The sequence below is a fragment of the Portunus trituberculatus genome, chromosome 41, assembly GCF_017591435.1.
Source record: "Portunus trituberculatus isolate SZX2019 chromosome 41, ASM1759143v1, whole genome shotgun sequence".
Lineage (NCBI taxonomy): Eukaryota > Metazoa > Arthropoda > Malacostraca > Decapoda > Portunidae > Portunus > Portunus trituberculatus.
The window spans coordinates 30,975,022-30,989,028 of record NC_059295.1 but is presented as its reverse complement, the minus strand read 5'-3'; the positions used below and the strand labels follow the sequence as shown (position 1 = coordinate 30,989,028).

Here is a 14,007-nt window from a genome sequence, read left to right as displayed (position 1 = left end):
CCTTCAGGCTCGCCACCAGCAGCACCTCATCCAGCAGTTCGCCACCGAGCTCCTCCACCACCCGCGCCACAGGAACCTACTCCTCCCGGCAGCCCCCATCCTCCCCGACACTACAACAAGCTGCTCCCCATCCGTGCACGAGCAGACAGATATAGAAACAGTAAAATTCCTACAATAGTGAAAATGCTTAAGTCGGCAATTTTAATTTTATTCGTAATATTCCCTTCCTTAAAATAATTAATAAGCATGCTATTCACACCACACAACATACATATGCAATACAAAAATACGTGAGCTGAGTTTCTGAACACAAGGCAAGAAGCGACCTAGAAACAGACAGCATCAGATGGTACCTTATGAGTATTAATTACACCCCCACCTGTCTTCCCTCTTAATCAAGGAGATCCAGCAGGTAATTATCCACGGTGGTGAGGCTCAGGTGGCGTCATGTTCCTCTGAGTACGGCTGATGGTGATAATTATTCAGCATTAAGTAAAGATAAGGCCGATTCATTATACATGTGTCTCCGTGAATGCTTCATGAGGACGCCGCGAGTGTCATTATTTATGATGTCACCTGTTTTGATCTCGGTATTATCATGTATGTTTTCTATCGCATAATCTATCTTTAATGTTTTCGGTTTCTTATATCCATGTCATGCCACTTATTATATACTCACTTCTCCTTATCATCCTGCAAGTTTTCGTTTTCTCTTGGCTGTTCTGAATTCTCCGTTTTCTGTAAAGAGCCTCCACATATATATATATTTTTTTTTTCTTTGGATCATTCTGAAAATTTCGTTCTCTTCAAACCAATTTCAAGTTTTGGTGCAAGAACTTCCATAACATTCCAAGTTTGTAATTTATGTGCAGATAAAAGTTAAATATATCTTCAGTGGTGTTAAAGATGAAACTGCATATGTATACGCCACGTTACGTATTGAAGATATACTAGGCAATTAGCGTACCACAATAATATACTAGTGATAGTAAAAAATGACACTAAAAATAAGAAAAATTAGATAAACGAGAACTAGTTTGCAATAACCTGAAATGGAAAGACAAATAGAAAGGCAGGTGACGTAGGTTGGAAGCAGCCTTTATTACGTCGTGGATTCATAGAAACCAAAGGTGGTGATGATGGTGATGTACATACGTGTTCAAGTGTCCTCTCCCCGCACGACAGACAACACTGCCCTCCCCTCCTTCCTTATCGCTCATCCTGTCACTCAGTCCCTTCAACATTTATCTTTTCTCTCTCTCTCTCTCTCTCTCTCTCTCTCTCTCTCTCTCTCTCTCTCTTTCGTTACTCTTAAAACCTGAAAAGTTTCCTCATCCTGAAATCTTCAAGCTATTTCTTCGATGTCTCAAATACATTTAACACGATCAAAAATACTATCCTATATAAAATCGATACCTACAACACATAACATCCTATGGGAGGTTCTTGCTACAGCTACGTGGGCACTGAATAAATTAAGGCGGTTCATTTATGTATGAGACCTTTTCTAAACCACTACATCCATCCCCACACTCACACAGAAGTTCGCCTCTTCTCCCATCTTGTATACCCACGCTAGTCTTCCTCACTCCACGATTCTAAACTTAGCCATTTATGATAATTACTAAACTTCACTGAGATTTATGGGATTGTTAACTTCCTTTCGCATGGACGATATAGAAATTGTTATGCCTCGAGTTTCGTGCCTATCTTTTTTTTTTTTATCTGCTATGAGTTCAACTATTTCAAGAGCGAGGACGTCTAAACACTTATGGGAATTAAATGGTTAGTATGTGGTCTTTTACCATGTCTTTTTTTAACGTTTGAGCTCCTCTATACGTAAATCATTACAAAAAATAAATGATCTTCAATTCCTTTCAAGAGATTTAGTCTAAGAAATAATTACTTAAGCCTACGAATCCCTCTTCTATCCCTAACGTGACTAAACGCAGTGAGCAGTCTTCAGCGTAGTCAGTGGAGCCTTCACATGTCAGGCAGCTAGAAGGAAACGACCACAGAGAATGACGGGATTTTGTTAGTCTCGTCAGGTTGAAGGCTGGAGTGGCCGCCTGCATGGGAGATGGCAATGTGCCGTGTTTTGAATATTGGCAACGTGGAACAAGATGCTGCAGTGCGTGCGTGCGTGCGTGCGTGCGTGCGTGCGTGCCGCGTGCGTGCGTACAAGCTAGCCCTATTCATCACTCACTTCTCAAATTGCAAATTCACACATGCAGTTATGCAAAGCCGCGCACTCTCCATGCTTTGCTTCCTTGTTGGTGAAGCAAACTTCCTCCACCGACGCTAGACTAAAGACTGACATTCACTTATCACTCGTATTATCTTTAAGGTGTCGGCTTTACACAGGAAATGTCAGTATTCGAATCATGATCTGCAGGACATACTCGAGAGCAGGTGAGTGGAAGGGAGAATAAAGGATTTGTTGGGTTGAATGTCATCGCCGCCTTGAAAAAAGTGGCCGTGACCATGTGGTGGCTTACGCTCTGTTACGAGTATTGACCGGCATACTGCGACTTGCTGCATCAAACACACGCCAACTAACACACTGCGACACGCACGCGATATGTAATAACGCTAATAGATTGACCTATTTATAATTCCTAAGTGAAGTCAATTCCCAAAGATCACTACTATGACAGCAGCAGCATTATCATCACCAGTCTGTAATTTCAGTGAAGAACAATGGCCTCTCCAAACTTAATCCTTCCGTCTTTCTCTCCTTCCATCCCAAGCCATCCAAGTAAAACTAAATTCATATCCCCATTTAGTTACATTAAAACATAAAGGAAGCTGGAAGAAGCTATCAGGCCTAGACGTGGCAGTCCCTTTACAAAACTAACCATCCTATGACTGCCTTACCTATCTATGAATCTATATACTGTTCTATTTTTAAATCCCCTAATTAAAATAACACTTATCATCTACCATTATTTCTCCCTCTTCATTATTTAGTCGAACTTAATCAATCTTAAACTTTTTCGTCTGCTCTGTCTTTTTCACCACTCCAGTACCTCATACCAGCACCCCATTGCTTCCTACATCACCAGTATGCTACCAGGCACTGCAAAACAGGGACGGTCGTTGTGAGGCCTTAGATTCTCACCCACTCATGACTGTTCCACAAGACATAATTGGGAGAAAAACAATATACAAGCCTACAGACGAAGAGAGAGAGAGAGAGAGAGAGAGAGAGAGAGAGAGAGAGAGAGAGAGAGAGAGGGGTCACTGCACCATTTCCATTTTTTTAACATTTAACCTTCCGTAGTTCTGCACCAGCCTTACACAACCTTTCCCTTCACTTCAACTTGACCAGCATTCAGCATTCCACTTCTCCCTTGCCAATACCTAACCTTATTTTGCACTCTTGCTAATGAAAAAAAAAATACATCTATCCAAACATTTCTATATATCTACCATTGCCTTAATTCGAATATTCTATCTGTTGTTTCAAACTTTAACAACATGGAAACGTTATATGAATCTCTTCTCTCTCCAAATATCGTAGTTAATCTTCACTCCTGTCTTAATGACGGAAGAAAGGAAAAAGAGTGTTGCAATATCTTTTCAGTTAACATTTCTATATATTCCTATTAAGTACTTAATCTTGTGTCTCATTTCTTCACAATATATAAACGTGATACATATTTTTCTTAAACGTCAAAGCTGGTTTTCATTCCAGTCTCCTTAATGTAAAAACAAAAAAATTAAATGCTTACAATATCTTTCAGTCCAATATTTCTATGAAGCTACATTTATTTTAGTACTTTTCTTGTATCATTATTGACAATATGCAACCCTTTTAAAGATTTTTTTTTTCTTTTAATGTCAAAATCAATCCCTGGACTTGTAAGTACAAAATAGGTTATCTACATATTTTTCCTCCATCATTTATATACGGTTCTCTTCTCTAATTTCAATTTATTATTTTTTTACCAGTGCCTGCCTTTGTTTTTCTTTTCTCGCCCTACATTCCTCTATTCTTGTGTGTGTGTCTGTGTGTGTGTGTGTGTGTGTGTGTGTGTGTGTGTGTGTGTGTGTGTGTGTGTTATCAATACTGCATCATATCTTTTTTTCAGTTAACCACCTATACACGTGTTATTTTGTTCCACATTTTTATTAACATTTCCGTGGATCTGGCCATAACAGATAGAACCACCACAAGTATATTTCTGAAAAAGCTACATTATTTTTTTCCCAACTTTTACTCCGTTTATTTTCTTTTTTTTTCACTAAATATCCCTCAACAAGTAATCCCGTACAGCAGGTTCGTTTCTCTCCTGGTTTTTCGCACGTTTAGTCACAGTTCCTTTGTCAATCATGCAGGAAGCCGATAAAGACTGAGGACAAACGTAATGAATGGAGGACATGTAACTTATACATTAACCAGCAGCAGATAGGATGGTAAGTATATACAAAGGCTGTCACTAAATTAAACAAATAGATGATTATACTGACAAACAGACAGATAGACAGACAGACATTATCATGGATGAATGAGGTGGAGGAGCAGGAAGAGGAAGAGGAGGAGGAAAATGAAGGACAAAGAAAGGATTAAACTTAACAGAAAAGGTGGAAGAAAGAAATAATGACAGAGCAAGAATAAGAGAGAAAAAAAAGGAGACACATCAGAGGAAAGGGTAAAAATAGTAATAAAATAAAACGAGTAAAAAAGAAAACATGAAACCGTTGAAGGGCGAGGGAAGGGAGGAAAGGTTGGGGCACGACGAAGGGAAGACGAGAATAGGGAAGAGAAAGAAGAACAGTCCAGCATGATGAAAATTATTAATCCCATGGCGTGAGGAGATCGATCAACCTTCCCCACCCCCTCCTTCAGCATGCATCCCTGGTATATACATTTCATGGCGGACGTCTGATGCTTACAATAGAGTTCATTTCAGTCTCAAAGCAAGCGACGGGAGCCTTCATAAAGTTTATCCTTCGACCGCTATGGCTTCTTAAATTAATGTAATGGTCTGGTAAGAGTGTGTGTGTGTGTGTGTGTGTGTGTGTGTGTGTGTGTGTGTGTGTGTGTGTGTGTGTGTGTGTGTGTGTGTGTGTGTGCTTGCTTTCTTAATGTACAATGGAGGAATATTCAAGGACAAAATACAGCTTCAGAAAGAGAACACCGGTTACCGTTGACAATTATGATTCATTATGTTAATTTAATGGTCTGGTACAGTTTTTTTTCTTTTCTTCGTACATTTATGCATAAAAGAGGAAGTTTCAAGGACAATGACAATTAAAGAAAAAAAAATTAACTATACTTCTCCCCGTGGAAAGAGAAAGACTTAATAACAGAGAAGTTTGGAGCAGATAAGTGTACATTCAAACATCTCAAGAGGGACCTGAGAATATGTTGCTACTTGTAAATTCTTTTGTCCTTATTTATTCATTTACTTATTTGAGAAGGCATTCCAAGTCGCCAGTCAATAGTTACGTCAACACGAAGTGCACGCTAAACAGTAAATTCAATGCACATAAACTGCCAATAAACGGTAAATGATCCCCATGGAAAATAGGCACCCAAGTCACTTCGTCACCTCCAAGCCTCGATGTTTTCCAATAGACACTCCACGCGGAAGACAAAACTCAAACATTCCCATCCATTTCCCTTTCACCGCTACCTCACTCACTCACTCACTCGTTACAAATTCAAGTCACTTCCAGGATCCAGTCACTCAGTCAGTCACAAACTCGCGAAACATTAAGGAGTAGACGCATTTTTTGTATTGCCTTACGCAACCTTTACACCCTCAAGCCTCCGGGAAAGGGACATCCTCGTGAACCGCTGAATGAAAAATATAGGAAAAGAGGGAGGAAGGCCACGCAGGAAGGAGAACCGAAGGAGTACTTCTCAAAAATTTCACTCCCACTGCACATCTGGTCTTCGTAGTAGTAGTAGTAGTAGTAGTAGTAGTAGTAGTAGTAGTAGTAGTAGTAGTAGTAGTAGTAGCAGTAGTAGTGTTAGTAGTAGCAGTAGTAGCACTAGTAGTAGTAATAGCAGTAGTAGTAGTAGTAGTAGCAGTAATAGCAGTAGTAGCAGTGGTAGTGGTAGTAGTAGTAGTGGTAGTGGTGGTGGTGCAGTGGTGGTGGTGGTGGTAGCAGTGGTAGTGGTGGTGGTGGTGGTGGTGGTGGTGGTGGTGGCAGTGGTAAAAGTGGTGTGCAGCAGTGGTGAGCAGCAGCAGCAGCAGCAGCAGCAGCAGTGGTGGTGGTGGTGGTGGTGGTGTGGTGGTGGTGGTGGTGTGGTGGTGGTGTGGTGTCAGTGGTCAGCAGTGGTAATGTGGTGTTGGTGGTGGTGGTGGTGGTGGTGGTGGTGTGGTGGTGGTGGTGGTGGTGCAGTGGTGGTGGTGGTGGTGTGTGGTGGTGGTGGTGGTGGTGGTGGTGGTGGTGGTGGTGGTGGTGGTGGTGGTGGTGGTGGTGGTGGTGGTGGTGGTGTGGTGGTGGTGTTGGTGGTGGTGGTGGTGGTGGTGGTGGTGGTGGTGGTGGTGGTGGTGGTGGTGGTGGTAGTAGTAGTAGTGGTAGTAGTAGTAGTGGTAGTAGAAGTAGTAGTAGTAGTAGTAGTAGTAGTAGTAGTAGTAGTAGTAGTAGCAGTAGTGTTAGAAGTGATTGCAGTTGTAGTTGTTGTTAATGTTGCTATTGTTGTAGTCCTTAGGGTACGAAACGCAACAATGGATTAAGAGCTCAGGTAAAAAACTTTGATTCTGCTCTACTGACTAAACATAAACACACACACACACACACACACACACACACACACACACACACACACACACACACACACACACACACACACACTTAAGGACCCTACCTGCCCCTTCGGCCTTGTCTGGAAAGCAACACCACTAGCTTAACCTCGCCACTGTGTCCTACCTCACCATCTGACACCTAAGTCAATATGCGCTAGGGGTTCGTAAGCTGAGCAGGCTATTACGTTTTTTTCCTTATTTACTTATACATGATGCTGGTGGTGGTGGTGGTGGTGGTGGTGGTGGTGGTGGTGGTGGTAAAGTAAACAAAAACTTGTACCATGTTGACTGAATGAAGAGAAAAAACAGGAAAAACAAGTTGAGGGTTAGTATTTGAGGTTCATTTTGTTGATATATGTTATTATTGCATGGATGATTGATATGAGAGAGAGAGAGAGAGAGAGAGAGAGAGAGAGAGAGAGAGAGAGAGAGAGAGAGAGAGAGAAAGAAAGAGAAACTAAACTCTATCACTCTCACTCTCACTCTCTCTTTTCCAGGCCGCCATTAGGTGCACGGCCATCAGGTGCAAGCCGCTACCTACCTAGTTACTCAGCAGGCCTCCTTCGCCCTACCACCCCTGACTCATTTTCTCGCCGTCGTGCCTTTATCGCCGCCTGCCCTTTAACCACTCCGCCAGATGAATAGACGCGCCACTTACCGCCCCGCCCTTCATCGACACCTCACTTGAAAGATTTTCCTTGTGTCTACCTGTTCATGATCCCCCATAAGATGCTACTCTTTGTTTTATTGCACGTGTAGAAATATAAAGTTTAAGCAACTATTCCTCATTTCTTTTATTTTCACTCTGGAGGCTGGTAACTTGATAGGGTCTTTTCTTTTCTTTGTATATAGCTTGTTTTCCCCAAGGCCAGAGTTCCACCTCAGAATAAAAAGGTTTCTTCGTTCGCTAGGGTATGGAAAAAAAATAGTAAGTGGCCATTTGACTATTCCTGCTTTAAATGTACGAAAGATTTAATCATGACAACACAGGAAGGAGAAAGGACCAATGCCATTTTATTTGACTCTGCCTTCGGTTGCTAATAAATGTACGTAGTCAGTGAAAGCGATAAATATATACGGTGGAAATGGATGCGTTTATATTCCGCGATTTGTTTTTTTCGAGCTTCCAACACTTTGCCGACCGCTCGCAGCATTTTAAATTAATTGTTCTTTCGAATTATCTATTCAATGCAAGCGTTGGTATTCCCTCGAGTCCTGAACCCTCTTGTGGACCTCCCGTTAGGCTGATGAAGAGCAAAGGCCAAATGAGTTAACTTTTGGAAGCACGAATCTCTTCAATAAGGCGTGAATTTGGGTGTTAATTAATCAGTTTTTTTTTTTTCCTTTCTTTCAAAAGCTCTTTCCTTAAATAAATTGGAAAGATTTCCCCTTTCTCTCTCTCTCTCTCTCTCTCTCTCTCTCTCTCTCTCTCTCTCAAGTCTAAACATAATGTACATGAAAGAATGTTACATAGTGTTCAGTAGGAGGTGATCTTTAGCTATGAAGGAGCAATGCAATGTCAGTGTCGTTCATCGTTCATTTAAAGCTGCTGAATGGGACGGCTTTGTGATCGAGGGAGTCACTACTGTCACTGTCAATTACGCACACCTCCCTCATCACTGTTCAGCTCTGTCACTTTCAAGCACCTGAAGTTCCCAGGTCACTGTCTTACACCGTCAATGTTTCCAACTTCAAAATTCCAACTTCCTATGACTTGACTTCATTCAAGAGGAAGGTTTCAGGACATTTGTCTCTATCCTCTGGCTAATTCTATCAGCTCTATAGAGATTGGCGATTGAATGGGTATTTTTCTCTTATATTTTTGTTGCCCTTGGCCAGTTCCCCTCTCTTACATAAAGCACTGTCACTCACACACACACACACACACACACACACACACACACACACACACACACACACACACACACACACACACACTCACTCACTCACTCACTCACTCGAGAACGCTCTCTCTCTCTCTCTCTCTCTCTCTCTCTCTCTCTCTCTCTCTCTCTCTCTCTCTCTCTCTCTCTCTCTCTCCCCGAAACTAAGCGATCTCCTTTCTCACCCCAGCGGGCACTAAGCACCTCTCAGGCCAGTATAACAAACACAGCACGGGGGAAGATTCCAGCATGACTTGGCGATGGTCTTGCCCGTCTGCCAGCTGTGCCTCCTCCTAATACTTGTACCAGAGACTAACGACTGACAATCTGAGGCAAGTAGGACTGTGAGATGGAAACAAGGCAAGGAAAGAAAGCAGAGGAATGTGAGAGATGAAAGCAGGTGAGAGAGAAGTATAGGTAAGGTAGTACGAATAAATGTTGCAGGTAGATGAAAAAAAAACATGAACGAAAGACAGAAAACGGCAATCACAGACTAAGCTAGGTACATTAAACCCTGAAAAATGTAAATGAATATAAATACACGCAAACGTCTCTCTGATTTCTGTGGCCGGATGGAGGATGGTCCGAGTGAGTGTGAAGGGGAAGAGGTGCAAGAAAACAGGTGAATGCAGGGAAGGCATGGCGGCTCAAAAGGAGAGACAAAAAAGGGGTGGCTAGAAAGAAGAGGATGATCGTAATGAGTGGCACGCAGGACAGGAACGATTGGCATGTGGAGACGTGTGAATGATCGTGAAGTTTTTGAGGTAGAGGATGAGGTGAAGGTAGGGAAAATGCAGGCAGTTTACAGGGAAAGACTGAAGGGATGAGGACGTAAAACAAGAGGATCATGAGTGACGAGAAAGACAGGAACAAAACATATATGGAAACCCGAGACTGATCGTGAAGTTTATGAGTAAAAAAAGGTACAGACGAAGAAGTATGGTACGGCACTTCACAATAACAGATTAAAAGGAAGGAGGAGGAAGAAGAGGAGGATCATAATAAGTGTGGCGAAGGACAGGAACGAAAGGCATGTGGAGAGGCGGAACGAGGCGTGGGTTGTGAGGTATGACAGGTCGATATGTGACAGTAACGAGGAGCGGCACTCATCAGTGGAATGGTCTCTTCCTGGACAAATGTAAAGGAAAGTGTCTCGGTTATTGTTCCATCTAACGACTGAGGCACAACAGAAATACTAGTGCTTATGTATTGTAGATAACGGTAAAGATTGCAGGATTGTGTACAAGAGGACAAGTAGTAGTAGTAGTAGTAGTAGTAGTAGTAGTAGCAATACTAGTAATAGTAATAGTAGTAATAGTAATAAATAGTAGTAGTAGTAATAATAGTAGTAGTAGTAGTAGTAGTAGTAGTAGTAGTAGTAGTAGTAGTAGTAGTAGTAGTAGTAGTAGTAGTAGGAGGAGGAGGAGGAGGAGGAGGAGGAGGAGGAGGAGGAGGAGGAGGAGGAGGAGGAGGAGGAGGAAGAAGAGGGGAAGGAAGGGAATAAAAACAGGAAAAGAAGAAAAGAAAGAAGAGGAACATGAAAAGGAAAAAGAAGAAAAAGAACAACAACAACGAGACGAAAGGAGGAGGAAGAAGAGTGACAAATTGTAGTTCTGCTCTCATGTCGGTTATCCTCCTATTCCCCGCGTATGTGTCGTATCCCTACCAGGTGCCGTACGTCCCTGTTATTACAGCGCCTTAACTCAATCAATTCCAGTTGTTAGATCGAGATGGAGTGTTGCATCACGTGTTGTGGGCTGATTGCATCGCGGAATTACTGTGTTGGTGTGCGAATGAATGGTATTTTCTAGTACAATGTTGCAATAATGTGACTGAGTCTGACTTGTAGACCTGTTAGGAATTATGAACATAGCAACAAAAAAGACCTGAAGAAAAAACAGTACGCCTATACATGGCAGTCCCTTTCTACAATATGCATTCACCTATTCGCCTAACATCCCAACCCATAAATTCATCTGATCCTCATTACAATATCCCTACTGACTATGTAAATTGACAACCTAATACAATGCAAGTTTCATTGTCGAATTATTAAGTAATGTCGTTCGGTTAAGTTTAAAAATTTAATAAACCTAATAAGAAATGGTTATGTTTAAGTATGAGAGAATTCATCACCAGAAACAACACTGGAGAGTGTCAAGAGACGCTGCACCTTACATATAGTCTCCCTTTCCACTGCCTCCTCTTGGTAGTGGAAAGCCAAGCACACATCACTCACTGATATCGCTCGGCCCTGCGGCATGGCGGGTCTACTGGTCCACGGGTGCAATCGTGTACACTCGGGATCAGAAGTCGATTATCGCTATGCATTCAGTTCCATTGCATTTAGTGTTTTCTCTCGGTATACAATCCTTCTATCTACTGACAGTCTCATTACAAAACCCGGTAACTGATACATTCTCAGCAGATCCTAAAACTTAAAAATAAGGGAAAGTGCTCACCACAGTAAAAATCAATGAAGTAAGCTATTCAAATATTGATAAACAGAATTATAATAAACAAATTAATATATCAATAACCAGCTAGTCCTCCGAAGCATGCAATAGTATAAAAAAAAAAGGTAACAAAGAAAAATCACATGACTAATGCGACGTGAAACCGGAAAATTACTATACATCTTTCATTTGATTCTCAAGGGAAAAAAAAATCCATGGAGACGACAGACAGATAAACAAACATACATGAAACATCAATTCTAGACCAGGGAACAGTATTAACCAGATCGTTGAGGGAGCACATTATCTCTTGGAGACTGCGAGCCACCAGGAAGAAAATGTAGTCCACTGTCACAACCTGCTACCATATTCCTGACTGCTTGTTTCGATGGTAGGACTGGCAAACAGTCAGATCGTCTCGAAGTCCCGGAGCCCCAGTGTTTCATTACGCAGTGTGATAATCACGGATGAGTGGGGAAACTACAACACCCATAAGAACACAAAAATCAAATCACAGTATTTTTTTTTTATCTGATTTTGTAGACAAGGAAGAGGTGAAAAATATTAAGGATACAGAGCGCGGCTTTTGGAAATTAAGAACAAGAAAGTAGAACAGATGTTGGTTAGGAAAGTGAGTACACGATAGAGGAGTAGTTTTAAATCAGAGAAAAATCATTAAAGATTGTGATTACCACCATCAAAATATCAGCTAAAGGAAGAATAACAAATTAAGTAAAAACAAAGCTAGAACAAGAGTAAATAAATGAAAAATCAAAAGAAATACACCATAGTAAAAAAAATCGAAAAAAAAAATGAGAAAAGGCGATCCCGCGCAACTACACGTGATCTAATCCGGGACGGTGGGAGTCCAGCGAGGAGGACCCAACAGTGATATTTACGAGTTACGACCATAGTGACCGTGGCATATCACCCACTGGCACTGTCCGGTCTGTCCTCACACCAGCACACACACAGAATACACCAGTTTCCTCATCACATATACATAAATATATAGCTAGTTCATAAACGTACAACTGGAAATTAAACTATTTCATATCCTTTAATTCAAAGTTCTCTTGGGCAAGAAAAATACTAACAAGGATGTGGAAGTATCTCTTGAAAATAATGAAGCTTAACCTTGCAACTTTCCTACCTTAACTCCACAGTATATCATTATAATGTCAGGATCAACTTACCTTTTCAAGCAGCAGTTCCTCTTTGGATGGCAGTTCGGAACTCTGTGTAATAAAACTTCCACTTAGAACACTTTCCACCACTTCACAATTACTACTTCCTTCCCTTCAATGAATAGCCAGTCAGGAACTTCTTTGTGATCAAAATCGTCCAGATATGCTACTGTCCCAACGCTGAAACAGGAGTCCGGTCAAGGTATGAGGGAGCGAGGATTTCGTACAACCTCCTCCCACCGAGCGCTAAGCCTCACTGCCGGGCCAGCCGATGCGCAGGGAGCAGCGATCATACCAACCCGCTGCCGATGTTGCTTTGCCCACCCGATTAATCTTAAAACCTTTAACCTTTGACCAAGAGTATTTCACACCATCGACTATCATTACTTGACCTTTCCCTCACACGATACTTTCCAGCATTTGCTTCATTTCGTTCGGTTTAGTCTTGGCAAGCGATTCCTTGTCGCGCAGCGCTGTTGTCACTTTGCGCTTCTGCGTCACACAGTCGTTCCCTCGTTAGGTTAAAATCACCTAATTGTAATAAAAAAAATCATACCTTCTTTTAGTAATGAGATTAGTTTCAGATATTTTCTTCATCCTCTTATTCTTTTCAACTTTTATTATTTCATTCTTCATTTTCTCTCATTTTCCTTTCTGTTCTCGTTCACTCTCAATCCATTTTTTCCTTTCATTTCCCCCCTACTCCATAATCGACACCCTTCTCCCCTTCTCCATCCCACGCCTCTTTCCCACTATCGCTCCTTTGTTTTTCTGCTCCCTCTCTACACCCTCCTTCTCTTGAATAATCAACATTACGCGTCTCTTTTTCTTTCAACCAACACCCTTTCACTTACTACCTTCTTTAACCAATCACTGATACATTGGACGGCTGACCAAGAAAAACCCTGAGGAGTGAAAAGGAAAACTTCAGAGAGACTTACTAAAACTTCAATAGATATAGGTAAAATTTCAGATGACAAAACAAAGTACTTCCCATGGACTTAAATGCTTACTGCCAACCCAACCCTTCCTAGATATAATAGTCTCAATCTTCACCTACGGACGAAAGGCCCGGAAATTAACAGACAGAAATATAAAGTCTTTCAGTACACTCCATATCTTCTGTGGCTCACCTCCTCCGTATTTCAAGCCATTCTGTTCTTTGATGACTGATTGATGTATTGTAGCGCCTTCCTTGACATAAATAGAACCAACAGAAGCATATGCCATTGTTCAGACTGGCGAAAAACTCCTCTCCTCAACTTTTTACATTTCTCAGCCATTGTTTCTGTTTACACGAGAGAGAGAGAGAGAGAGAGAGAGAGAGAGAGAGAGAGAGAGATAAAAGGTAGTGCTGTCAACCCAGGCACTCTCTCGTATTCCTTTCGCATTAACTTTATTCTATTTTCTGACATCTTTTGTTGCCAAGATGAATAGCAATACGACATTTCATCAAGTTTTCCTTATTTTTCTTCATAAAAAAAACAGCAAGATGATTATGTTTTATTCAGCAAGAAGCTTGTGTGTGTGTGTGTGTGTGTGTGTGTGTGTGTGTGTGTGTGTGTGTGTGGTTACAAAGATAAAAACTATTGGTATGCTTTGCTGCAGTATATCCTGTCTTTCTAATGTACGTATGGGCAGCAGCTTGCGCCACCCTGGAATTCAACACAATTGCCGTTTTACTTACCGTAACAGCACTAATAAATAAACAGATATT

General features: G+C 41.5%; 1 protein-coding gene across 3 annotated transcripts in view; it reads right to left on the bottom strand.

The window, feature by feature from the left end:
- LOC123516817 (anoctamin-7-like) overlaps positions 1 to 12,582 on the bottom strand; it is a 219,194-nt gene extending 206,612 nt beyond the window's left edge. The window contains exon 1 of one of the 3 annotated variants that reach the window (XM_045276513.1): positions 12,300 to 12,582. The gene's annotated coding sequence lies outside the window, so the exon portion shown is untranslated. The remainder of the gene's footprint in view (positions 1 to 12,299) is intronic. The other 2 variants (XM_045276516.1, XM_045276517.1) reach the window with 2 other exon arrangements.
- Positions 12,583 to 14,007: the final 1,425 nt, after the last annotated feature.